We start from the raw sequence: 13,449 nt of genomic DNA on the forward strand, positions 1-13,449 counted from the left end.
TCAAGGAACCCGCAGATCAACAGATGATTCTAATTAAGAAAAACTATACAAGAAGTCTCCAGGTGGCCTCAGCTGTGGCATATCTTGTTCCTTGCGGGGTCTCCTCATTCTCAATTCAGTCATGCCCAGGCCACACCACAGCCCTGCACATGTATTCATCTTCAACCCTATCCAACATCTCTCTTTTTTTTTGTTTTGTTGACTCACAGGATGGGTAGCCAGGTTAAGGTGGGGAAGCATTGAAGAGAACTCCAATTTAAACTCATCATAGTCCATCAGTTCATAACAGCCAGCAATTGTCAGAGGATGTTAGTGATCCTAGCTTCCCCCACAGCCAAGATTTTACATTACACCATATCTTCAGAGGCCATCCAAGGCCAAGCTAACATGAGACCTGCATTAACTACTGTCTTAGTTATTTTTCACTTGTTTCTGAGACAAAATACCAGAAGCCCAAGTTGAGAAAGGAAAGGTTTATTTCTTCAGTTTTTGGAGGTTTCAGTCCACACTCAGTTGGCTCCAAGGCAGATGGGCATGGCTGGGCCGCAGTTCATGGCAGCTTCAAAAAGCAAGCAGGAACCAGCAAAAAGCAAGACACACTTTCTTCCTGCCATCATATTACATCCTGGCTCCACGCCTATGTGGGTGTAGCACCAACACCATCAATCTACGTACTACACAATGAGCCATCACGAATGCACAATGCAAACTCATGAAGCCTGGGGGACACAGGCATAAACCATGACATTCCACCCCTGACCCCGAAGACTCATGTACATCCATTATACAAAAGACACTTAATCCACTTCCAAGAGTTGGAAACGTCCTGTGTTTCAGCATTGCTGAACAGTCCAATTAACAAGTCTCCTCCAAGATCTAAGGCAAACCCTTAACTGTAACCCCTGTACAAATGAAACAAGGTTAAACATTTCTCATATGCAAAGGCACAAGGTAAACATTACCATTCAAAAAGCTACAAGAAGGGGAAAATAAAGCATTGGGAACAAAAGAAGTCCAGCAGGGTGAACATTAAGTCCTAGAATTCCATGTTCAGCATCAGAAGCAATCCTGTTGCAAACTCCAAAAGGCTTGGGTAATTCCACCCCGATGGCATTTCCACCGATTTTAACTCTCACAGCTTTTCTCTTAAATCTTCTCTGCTCTCTTTTTGCAGCTTCCCTTGAATCATCCACATTCCTGCTTTTTCCAAACTTCTGCAGTCTCCACCGCACCTTTGGCTTCACCCTTACATCTTCACAAATTGCCCTCTCAGGTGCAAACTTTTTGGCCTCCCAGGCACTTTGCAGTTGAGGTGCATGTCATTTTGCTTCAGAATTTGTGCATTTTCCTTGCATCTAAAATCATCACTTGTGGATGCCACCAAGGTTTGCTGCTGACTGCAGCAGTACCTAGGGTTTTCTGTCTTTTGGCTATAGGGTTCAGTTGCCTGGATTGCAGGGCTCTGTTTACCTGATTGTGAGGAAAAGCTTCTCCAAGTTGCCACCATTCTGGAACCTCAAGTGGCCTCTGTCACCATTCTGGACCATGGCACTCTGCAGCTTTTCCCTCTGAGCAAATTCTTTCACTTTTGCAGTAAGGTTGCACAGGGTGGGGACCCCTTCCTATGATGCCCCACAGCCATCTTTCTTATCTCTCTGTTTCTCCTCAAGAATCAAAATCTCAACTCTGTCTTTGCAATCCACAGTCTTCCTGGAATTTTCCTTCTGGCCAAACTCAGAGCACTATACACTATCCTGCTGATCTCTTTGCTTTTGATATCTAACATAAATCTGGCTAAAAACCCCCAACAATAGCCATGCTGCAGCCTCAAAGATTAATTTCTTTTTAATTTCTTTTTCAAGATTAATCAGTCCATTGCCCTTTGTCTCAGTCTCAGCAAAGTCTCTGGGCAGGAGCAAAATGCAGAAAAACCTTCTGCCAAGCCAAAACACACACACATTGTGGAGTCCAACAACCAATGCAGTCCTTCTTCCCAACAGAAACCTCCCAAGCCTGGTCTTTACCATCAGACCCTCTTTCAGACTTCTGGTCTCCTGAGCTCTGAACAGAGTCCCCTCTACAGAACAGCCTAAGCTGCTCCAGCTCTATGCATCCAGGTGACATGTCCAAACCTTTCCAAACTCTGCTTACAAGCCATTTCCAAAGCCCCTCAAAAAACATGGTCAAGTATAGTCACAGCAAATGACCCCACTCCTAGGTACCAAATTCTGTATTAATTACTTTTTACTTGTTGCTGAGACAAAATACCTGCAGCCAAATTTGAGAAAGGAAAGGTTTATTTTTTACAGTTTTTGCAGGTTTCAGTTCACACTCAGTTGGCTCCAAGACAGGCAGGTATGGCTGGGCCACAGTTCATGGAGGCTGCAAACAGCAAGCAGGAACCAGCAAAAAGCAAGACACACCTTCTTCCTGCCATTGAGTTATATCCTGGCTCCACCCCAATGTGGGTTTAGCACTGACACCATCAATCCAAGCACTAGACAATGAACCATCACAAATGCACAATGCAAATGTATGAGGCCTGCGGGACACATGCATAAACCATGACAACTACTTACTTCCTACTTACTTAAGTCAGTTACTTACTTCCTATCAAGGTCACTTAGGTCTTCTCAGGAGTTATCTTAGAACCATGCATAACACCTCATGGCTCTTCTGTCAGTGTCAGCCACTTAGAAGAGTCACAATCATTGCTTGACCACATTGCTCTCTGTGAAAGCTTGGGAGATTTTTCTCCTGGTGACTCTTCTTAGGCACACCTTGCATTGAAGGTGACTTTCCTCTGTGGTCTCATCATCTTCATGATGAGACAACCAGGGACTCAGTGAATATCTTAGGATGATGCAATCAGAAGTTATTTTATATCCTGGGTCTACAACACCCTTGAAGGGCTGGGGCCAAAATATTGGATATCCATTTATCCCATCTGTTTCTCTAAGTTTTGGCTTCCAAACCTTAGCTGTCAAACATCCAAAAGAAGTTTTTGGTAATAATAGAGTATATTAGAGGCAGTAAGTGTAACATTAATATTTTATCTAAACATGAAACAACTTAGAACATTAAATGAATCCTATTTTCTTCTACCCATGGACATTTTAGCATTTGAATACCTAGAGTATTAACAGTTGCACATTTTACATAATATATCAGGAATCAGAACCATACATAGTATTGTATCATGACAATCATGAGATTCTTGTAAGAATCTAAATTCTTGTTTTGACATAAAATATCCCTTTTAGTCAATCACCCTAATCTAACACACAAGAAGTTTTTTGTGTATTATTGAATAACTTATTGATCTTTAGTTGAATGTGAATCTCACAAGTCTTTGCTATCAGCAAAAGTGTGCACATGAGACAAAAATCTGTTACCATAAGTAATCCCCATTTTACAATCATGGAGTCTTATGCATCCAGAATTACCAATATATGCAATACATCATATAGTTGATTACAAGCAACTGTCATAACCATGTGAAACCTTTATACATGCATCATCAAACCAAAAATATATATTACTTCATTTGATAATGACCAATGGGAACATTTAGGAATACATTTCATAAATTTATTTGAGGTGTCTCCTATAATGCTCTGGAGATCATTGAGGTCTCTATTCAATGGACAAAAACTGGTTAAAAATGTTACCAGCCAGCTGCTTTCTTATTTATCAATCAGAGCTTGGTCCACCAATCTCACTGCTAAGGGACTTTGTTGACTTATATATCTTTTTAAATTTATTTTTATTTAAAGAAAGACAAAACAAAACAGAAAGCAGGCATAAATAGTACTTCCATTCAAAGAAAAGAATAAACAGTAATAAATAACTAGTTTGTGTTTACATATTGTCCTCTTACAAATAATTGTTCAAGATACAAAAGTGGAACATATAAATGGGAATTCAAACAGGGAGACTGCAAATAGTTCTGTTCAACTATCTAATAAAAACTATGTAATATGACAATCAATCCTATACACTTAAACATGTATGTATTTATCCATATCTTCATTTATGTTGAGTTTAAACAAAGCAAAGCAGATTAAAATCACTCTAAATGAAGATTAATAGCATTGCTTGATTTCGCATCATGACACTATGGAATCAGCACTGTGTATTGTAGTCCCTTTTTTCTCCTTCAAAATATTTGTTCATTTCATCATGTGTCATTAAATCAGTTCTTGTAAATTGCTGATAGGTTTTATGGAAGCATGCATCTTAACATGTGTTACTATCCTTTCTGTATTAGAGGGAGAAACTGAACAAAGCAGGACAGAGCAAAACATAATCCTAGAAATACATAAAACTAAAAAGACATATAAAACTGCTGTACAAGGAGTTCTACCTTGGTTACTGTGTTGTCTCTTGCTATCATCAAGAAAAATTGCTATATCATCAGATAAAGTATAATTGAATATATCAGTGCATAGCAGTATTAACAGAAATAGAACTTTGTAGATAGTGTGGAGCTACAAAAACAGATATTAATCAAATCAGAATGGGTATTATAGTGAATAATTGCTATTTTCAATATAGTTGTCTACACTCTGATGATACTATCAGCCTAAAGGTTTTGAATAAAATAGTCAATAACAAGAAGCAATCAAACAAATCAGATTTAAATAAAATCAGTAAAGATATAACAGTATAAGTTATAGAGGGATCCGGTTTAAATTAACAGGAAATTAAAGATGATTACTGTGCTATATCCTTAAATGTTTGGGATAGCTGTCTGTGCCATCAGATCTAGTGCTTGTATAAAATCTGGGATGGAATAAGTAAAACAGAGTGGTACAAGTAATATGGGTTGTAGTTCCTGATACATTTACATCAATATCTTCTTCTGTCTTATTAAAGACTATTCTTCCCCTTTCATTCCCCCAGGATATACTGTGTATTTTTGGGTCTCCCCAACACCCTTGGTTTTATATTGTGGGGGGCAACCTGCTATTCATCTAAGTGTTTCTGAACATTCTCACTCCTGGAATTGATCTCTAGTTGTATTTCTTTACTTATTAAAGCCTGTCTTTCCAACCTACCCATAAATACTGTGTTGCCCCTATTACTCTCTCATTCCCTATCACATCGAGTTCTATTTTCACATATTCAATTTTGGTCCAAATACCCTTCTTCAGGTCAATTATACTTCCTATAAAGAGCATCTCAGTTGGCCCTATTTCTTGATCCACTCTGCCTGTGATTCTCTCATTTTTCCTTATTTAGTGTATATAGGACATCTGCATTAGAAATTATATCCAGCCTTCTCTGTCTCATTTCTGTTATTCTATTTTTCTGTCATCAGTTGTCCATTTGTCTTCTTCACTTTGCTTTTTGCTCCATTCATTGTGGCCTCTCTACCACTGTTCCTGAAATACTGGTGATTTTCTCTCTCTTTCGAATGTCCTATAGTATTCTCTGTAGGGTTGGATTGATGGTTGTGAATCCTGCCAGTTCCTCTTTATCTCAGAAACATCTTGTTTCTCCATTAATTTCTAGGAAAATTTTTCAGGATGCATCAATCTGGGCTGTAGGTTATTTTCTTTCAGGACTTGGAATGATTCAATCCATTTTCTTCTCAATTTGATGATTTGTGCCAAGAAGTCCAATGTAATTCTGATGGACTTTCCCTTATAAATGATCTGTTTCTTGTCTCTGACAGCTTTTAATATTCTGTTCTTATATTGGATTTCTGGGATCTTGATTATTATATGCCTATGTGTAGATCTGTTTTGGTTTAGGTGGCTGGAGTTCTGTATGCCTCATACACCTGAGTATCTTTTCCTTTTCATATGCTTGGGGTGTTTTCCTTATTTTTGTGAATAGCCTTTGTAGTTTCTTTGTTTGTACTCCTACTTCTTCACTCACATTTGTTATTCTTAAGTTATACATCCTTTTGCCATCATCTAATCTTTGTCTTGTTACTACTTGTTTCCTTGTTATTTTTAAGAAATGTTTCCTTTCATGATCCCACAGTGCAAACCTATCCTCTAGTTTGGATAATCTATCCTTAGTTTCTTGCAATCAATTTTACCAGCTTTCAAAGGAGTTTTTAAATTCATGGTTGTCTCTTTGAACCAGCTTCCTTTCTTCTATCTTTTCCCTATTTTCCTCATGAAACAATTCTCCCCTTTTTTGGTCTTCTTCCCTTTTTCCATGTTTTTTCTTGAGAGGTGCTTAGCATTTCTTAAATTATTCTATTTATATCTTGCTTCACTCGGTTAAATACTTCACCTTTCCAATTATCTATGCGTTCCTGAAGATACTGCTTTATGTCTACTGGGGCCATGTCTGATATTGCATGTTTGCTGTCCTCATTCTCCTTTGCATTTAGCTTTCCTGGATCCATGTTCCCATGATTGTGGAATGGGAACCCTTTCTTGTTGCTTCCTCTTATTATTTTTTGTTCCTTCCATACAGGTGTATATGGGAGGTCTAGGTTCTTTCTTTGTTGGTTACAGTTTGCTTGAAGTGCTGATTGTATGTTCCCTCCCAGATCAGTGTACTACGTAGATACAGACCAGGGAAGCCTATGCTGGGCCCACCCCTCTGGATTAATCAGACTGCTGAAGGCTTCACTGCATTAGGGTGAACTGACAGGCATCAGGACTGGTATGAGCTAGCCTATTGGTCTCAGCCTGAGGCATGACACAGGTCAGGTGCTCCCCATCAATCCCACTTGAGAAGGGAGAAGCTGACTGAAGTCACTGCAGCCCCTTGTTCTGGCCAATTTGCCCTGTCCCAGAATGTCATCTCTTGGAGCTCTTTGGAAGGGGTTTATTCCTGTCACTCACTACAGGTCGATGCAGGGTTCCCTGCCAGCTCAGCTGTCAGTTCAGATCACCAACTCCCATCCGCAGTTTGCATGCATCTCCAGTGAGTTGAAACTGATGAGCTTTGTGTAGTTCCATAAATCCTGGCTGCATGAGATCAAGTGTAGGAGTGGCAGCAAGTTCAAGTGGCAGCACCGAGACTGTAGCTGTTTCAGTAGAAGCACTGGGACTGTATATTTAAATGGTTTCTTGTCGATGTCCGCTCCCGGCCGGCAGGAAGGACACACGACAAAGTCTGGCAGTGGACAACCTTTTCTTTTATTTTTCTTCTCCGTACAGCCTGCCCTGGGATCGCTCCCAGCCGAAGCCTCCTCTGGTCCGCTCCCCGCGGCTCCTTCTGGGCTTCTACTTCCGGGCTTCTTCTTCCCCCCCAGGGGTGGCACCAGTATATATACGGATACAGTGTCCAATCATGTTAAAGTGAGCAAGGCAAGCTGATTGGCTAACATCATCAGTTGCCAGGCAGACTATATTGTTGAGCGGGTTGCTTACGCGGTAAGCAGGAAACTAACGTGCTCGATGGGAGGGGTAATCTACCTCAGGCTTTGCTCTTTCCTACAGGCCTCACGTCCGCCAAGTGAGGCGACCGGGCTCGGGGCTGCGGCTCCCAACATCTCCCCCTTTTTTATTTTTATTTTTTATAAATGTGCGCATCGTAGCCCTTCCTGGACTGGGTGCAGAGGCTTATGCCCTATGCGTAGGCCCACTGTAGGTCCTTGGCTTAGACCCTGGTCGGCCGTCCGATGGTCTGCCAAGGCCCTGAGGCCCTCGTCCTTTTTCTAGGGCCAGGCACAAACTGGACGGAACCTGGATGCACACAAGCTTGCACTCATTTTCTCTCCGTAAAGAAATCCCCTCGGAGAGAAATTTAGACCTGGGCAGCATCTAACAGTCCAGCGGCTTACGTGCAGGATGGGGTAGGGCCTGGCTTAGGTTGAGTCGCACCGGGGGAGTACGCTCTTACCCGTCATTGACTCTCCTACCCAGCTATGTCATAATTTTTTAGAGGAGGAGTGTGGGAAGCTCACCGTCCCTAGACTCGGTCGTAGGCTAGGCGAGCGAGCCATGCATATGCCTGAGGATCTTCTTGTCCATTTCGGGCTACCGCTATTTCTATTCATCTTGTTGGTTGGTCTGTGATGGATCTCCGGTAGGGCAGGTCTGATCTTCAGTCGAGGGCTTTGTCGCCCGTGTCAGTCTCTCCGGTACCCACAGTGGTTCTCGTCCCGATTCCTGTGGGAAAACACAAACCGCGCCTCGGTTCCAGCTGACCACTGGATCCGGGCCCATCCATTGTCCTGTCAGGACATCTTTCCACTTCACCCACCCTTTATGGTTGGGGGAAGGGTTGCAGTGCTCCACGGCTGGGGAGCAATTATCATTATTTAAATTTAAAAAATTGTGTGTGAATAGTGCCATGGATAATCGTGCCTTTGGGGCCAGGCCTTGGCCTACTCCCCCTTTTTGTTTTTGTAAAATTTCTTTGAGGCTTCTATGAGCCCTTTCAATGATTCCTTGACTTTGGGGATTGTATGGGATACCATGTTTTAATTGAACCTCCATCATTTTGCAGAACTCATTGAAGGCTTTGCCTATATAGGCTGGTCCATTATCAGTTTTTAATATTTTTGGTTTGCCCCATGCGGCCCAAGCCGCCAGGCAATGATTGATCACATTAGACACTTTTTCACCTGTTTCTGCTGTTGCAAATATGACGTGAGAACAGGTGTCTGTGGAAACATGAACATATTTAAGAGTCCCAAACTCCTGTATATGTGTGATGTCCATCTGCCAAACATCACCAGGGATCAAACCTCGAGGGTTTACTCCCATCGGTATGGCAGGTTTGTATGTGGCACAGGAGTCACATAGTCGCACGATATCTCGTGCATCTACTCTGGAAACATGGAAATGGTTTGCTAGTGTCCTGGCATTGACATGAAACTTATCATGGAAGGCACGGGCTCGCTCGATTGGTGTTAGTAAGGTAAAAATCCATAACGGGTGAGTGGCAGTATCAGCAGCCACATTCCCCTGTGCCATGGGCCCTGGCAGGGATGTATGTGCTCTTATGTGGGTGGTGAAGACCTTATGGTGTCTGTTCTGAAGCAATGTCTGGATAGACAGGAACAGCCCAGCCACTGTGGAAGTGGATCTAATTAAACCGGCAGTCTCAAGCACTTGCATAGCATTGACCACATACCTAGAATCGGAGACAATATTAATGGCTTCTGAGAACCGTTCAAGAATCATTTTAACGATCTGCAGTTCCACCACCTGAGGCTGATCAGGTTCAAATTGTATGGTAACCGGGGGCTTGCCTAGGATCACATAGGCGCCTATCCCCGTCTTGGAGCCATCTGTGTATATTGTAGTTGCTGGGACTAATGGCTCAGAGGCAGTAACCTTTGGAAAAATTATAGGGTGCTGAGTGACAAATGACAAGATAGGGTCTTTAGGGTATTGATTGTTTATATCCCCATGGAAAACACATCTCAGAATGGCCCATGTATCTATGCAGGCAGCCAGGGTCTTGATCTGGCTGGCGGTATAGGGTACTCGGATGGCTTGTGGTCCTGAGCCAAAATGTTGGACAGCTCTATCATGCGCTTCAAGGGCCAATGAAGCGACTGCCTCCGGGTAATGCTCTATGACTTTTGCAGGTGAGACCTTAGGGTGTATCCACAGTAGTGGTCCTTTCTGCCAAATCACCGCTGTGGGCTGTAGACTAGTCTGTAGCAAACAGACATCAAAGGGTCGCCCTGGTTCAATTCTGTGTAAGGTAGCCCCACCTAAGGCTTCCTCCACTCTCTGTAAGGCAGCTCTTGCCTCAGGAGTGAGCCTCCTGTGGGAGGCTATATCTGGGTCTCCCTTCAGAAGGTCGAACAGGGGTTTGAGATCTGAATTTGGTATATGTAAATATGGCCTAATCCAATTAATGTCTCCCAATAGCTTTTGCATGTCATTTAGGGTCCTAACGCCATCCGTCCTAATGGTGACCTTCTGCGGAGAGACTAGCATAGGGGAGATTCTCGCGCCTAAGTAGGTCACCATTTTTCCTCCCTGAATCTTGTCGGGGGCAACATGCAGATTAGCTTGTCTCAGGGCCTCGACCAACTGGCCGAGCATATTATTTAGCATGTCTGGGTCCCTGCCGCTGAGCAAAAGGTCGTCCATGTAATGCACACATCTTATCTTGGGAAAGGATTTCCGTAGGGGGGCCAGTAGGGAATCAAGGTAAATCTGACACATAGTGGGACTGTTGGCCATACCTTGGGGCAACGTTACCCACTCGTATCTGAGATCAGGGCTTTCTTGGTTAATGGTGGGTAAAGTAAAGGCGAACCTATGAGTGTCCTCTGGGTGCAGGGGAATTGAGAAGAAACAGTCTCTAAGATCTATAACATAAACTGGCCAGGACTGAGGGATGGCTGAGAGAGCTGGCAGCCCCCTCTGGACCGCCCCCAGGGACTGCATCTGCGCGTTGACCGCCCTTAGATCATGGAGCAGCCTCTACTTGCCAGACTTTTTCTTAATTATAAAAATGGGGGTGTTCCATGGGGAGGTTGATGGCTTAATATGTCCTAATCTAAGTTGTGTACTGACTATTTCTGACAAGGCTAATAGCTTCTCCTTAGGCAGGGGCCACTGAGGTACCCAAACCGGATCATTTGATTTCCAGGTGATTTTGATCGAAGTGGGTAGGAGAGCTTCTTCAGCGGCCCCTAAGAAAAACCCAGCCCTTGCCTACCTTTTTTGTTCTCTACTGGTATTGGGGATGTCCGACCCTGTAGGGCATTGCCCAAGCCTTTGCCGGGGGTATATCCCTGGTTCCTGAGTATATCCTTAGCCTGGGGGGAGCAGTTTGACGTAAGCGTGACATCCATCTGAGTGAGGATGTCCCTTCCCCATAGAGACACTGGCAACTGCAACACAAATGGTTGGAAATGGCCCTGATGACCCTCCTCATCGCACCAGAGCAGGGTTGAAGCACTAACCTGAGGAGCTGACACCATCCCCAGGCCCTGCAGCGTGTTATCTGCAGTGTTGGTGGGCCAGTTGGAGGGCCAATCCTTTCTAGAGATAATGGAACGGTCAGCTCCTGTGTCTAGGAGCCCTGTTATACTCTTGCCGTTGACCTTAAGTGAGAGCATGGGCCTTTTATCAAGTGTCATATGGAGTCCCTCAAAGACTTCCCCTGAGGAACCGAAACCTTGACTTTCTCTAATTTTCTGCTTTGAGGGAAATCTCTTGTGGAGACTGGGGAGCAGCAAGAGCTGCGCTATCTTGTCTCCTTTATTGATTACCATAGTACCCACAAGAGATTGAACCATAATTTTAATATGTCCTGTGTAGTCTGAGTCTATGACCCCCGGGACTACTGTGAGACCCCGAAGGGCCATGGAGGATCTCCCGATCACCAGACCCACGGAATTTTTGGGTAACGGTCCCTTAAAGGTGGTTTCAACCACTTGAACACCCATATCAGGCACTAATATAAGTCTGGAGGCGACACTGAGGTCCACACCTGCTGACCCAGGGGTGGCCCTTGTGGAAGGCTGCCATTCTGAGCTGTCCTGTCTCTGGGGCGGGGGCCCGCCTGTGAAGGGGGCCCCCTCTGGCCGTTTTTTGGCTCTGTAGCATCTCGTCCACAAATATGGTTGCCCTGAGCATCAAAAACCGACCTACACTCCTCAGCTTTGTGTGATCCCTTCTTGCATCGCCCACAAACATATGGTTCTTCATTCCTAGGGCGAGGCCTAGCATCTGCATTGTTTGGGCAATGACGTTTAATGTGTCCTGGCTCCCCGCAGGCAAAACACCCTTTAGCCTTACATTCCCCTCCTGACCCGCGAGGTCCCCTCTGCTGTACAGCCGCGGCCAGGAGAGCAGCCACTCCCGAGTTGGAGAGCGGCCCCCCTATCTTTCTGCATATCCTAATCCAGGCGTTGAGGTCCTTGTTCTTATGAGGAGCTATCGCTGCCTTGCACTCCTTTGTACATTGCTCGAAAATCAGCTGCCTTACCAGCGGTCGAGCCACTCCCGGATCAGAGAATATCTTATCGGCAGCATCTTGCATTCGGGCCACAAAGTCAACAAATGGCTCTGTGGTACCCTGAATTATTTTTGAAAGACACAAGGAGGCTGTTCCGGCACCACTCACCTGCTTCCAGGCGCGGAGCCCTATGGCATTGATTTGTTCATAGACAGCGCCGGGGAACTGAGTCTGATCATCAGCGTGCCGACCTTCTCCCATAAGCATTTCCTTGTTCCACCCCCGGTTTCCCCGATTGGCGTTTCTCTCAGCCTGCTCTGCAGAGAACTCTGCGTACCAGGCTCGCCAATCCAGGTAACTACCCGAGGGCAGACACGCCTTTGCCAGCTGAATCCAGTCCGCGGGGGTGAGGGGCCCAGAAGACAGATTCTCCAGCATGGCAATGGTGTAAGGCGCAGTCGGCCCAAAGGTTGTAACTGCATTTTTAAGTTCTCTAATCTGCTTTATCTCAAAAGGCTCCCATGCATTGCGTCCCTGGCCCATAGCTACTTGTACAGGAAATATCCCGTAGGGGCCACTATCTATCCCAGGTGGATGTACCTCATGAGACAAGCGTCCCCCCTGCCAAAGCCGCCTGTAAAAATACCGACCCGCCGGCGGCGGAGCATAAGACGGCAGCCGTGATTGGGCGGAAAATGGGGGCCCGTGCATCACTTCCTGTTCTGGCGAAAGGGGAGGGAGCTCCCAGGCGGCCGCCTCGTGGCAAGGGATCGCCTACCTCTCGCGCCGGGGAGCACTCAGGAGCTCTCTACTCCTCCGCAGACCAGGTTGAGCAGAGCGCAATTCGCGGCTCAACGCTGGAAAAGAACCCTGTGACTCCTTATCGAGCGACTTGGGCTCCTGACAGCTGGTCTCTTTGGCCTCCTTGCCATTCAACTTTCCCTGGTCCTCGGAGTCAGACGACTCCGAGGCTAGAGCCCCGTCCTTCTCCTTAGCATCTTTGTTCCCCTTAACGGGCCCCTCTCGGGAGCTCCCTGACTGGGCCTGCTCAAATACCCTGCGTACTTTTGTAAGCTCTTGAGAGCTTTCTCCACAACCACCCTCGCTCTTAATATTACTACCTAGCATGTTTCCCATTTTTTAATATGTTACTCACCGCGTGAGGCCCAAGGAATCCGCCACTTACGCGTGAACCTGAGGGGAGTCTAAAAGCCCTGTAGGTGCGCGCCACTCAGAGCCCAGGCTTATCCCCAACTCACCTGTCTCGCAGCTCTGTACTGGAGCGTTGTCCACTTCCACGTCTCGGGGGTGATCAGTCCCCGGGCGGGCCCCCAAATGTCGATGTCCGCTCCCGGCCGGCAGGAAGGACACACGACAAAGTCTGGCAGTGGACAACCTTTTCTTTTATTTTTCTTCTCCGTACAGCCTGCCCTGGGATCGCTCCCAGCCGAAGCCTCCTCTGGTCCGCTCCCCGCGGCTCCTTCTGGGCTTCTACTTCCGGGCTTCTTCTTCCCCCCCAGGGGTGGCACCAGTATATATACGGATACAGTGTCCAATCATGTTAAAGTGAGCAAGGCAAGCTGATTGGCTAACATCATCAGT

This window comes from Cavia porcellus, unplaced genomic scaffold, assembly GCF_034190915.1.
Source record: "Cavia porcellus strain 051 isolate PalLab524CR breed Dunkin Hartley unplaced genomic scaffold, mCavPor4.1 scaffold_37, whole genome shotgun sequence".
In the NCBI taxonomy this organism is placed as follows: domain Eukaryota; kingdom Metazoa; phylum Chordata; class Mammalia; order Rodentia; family Caviidae; genus Cavia; species Cavia porcellus.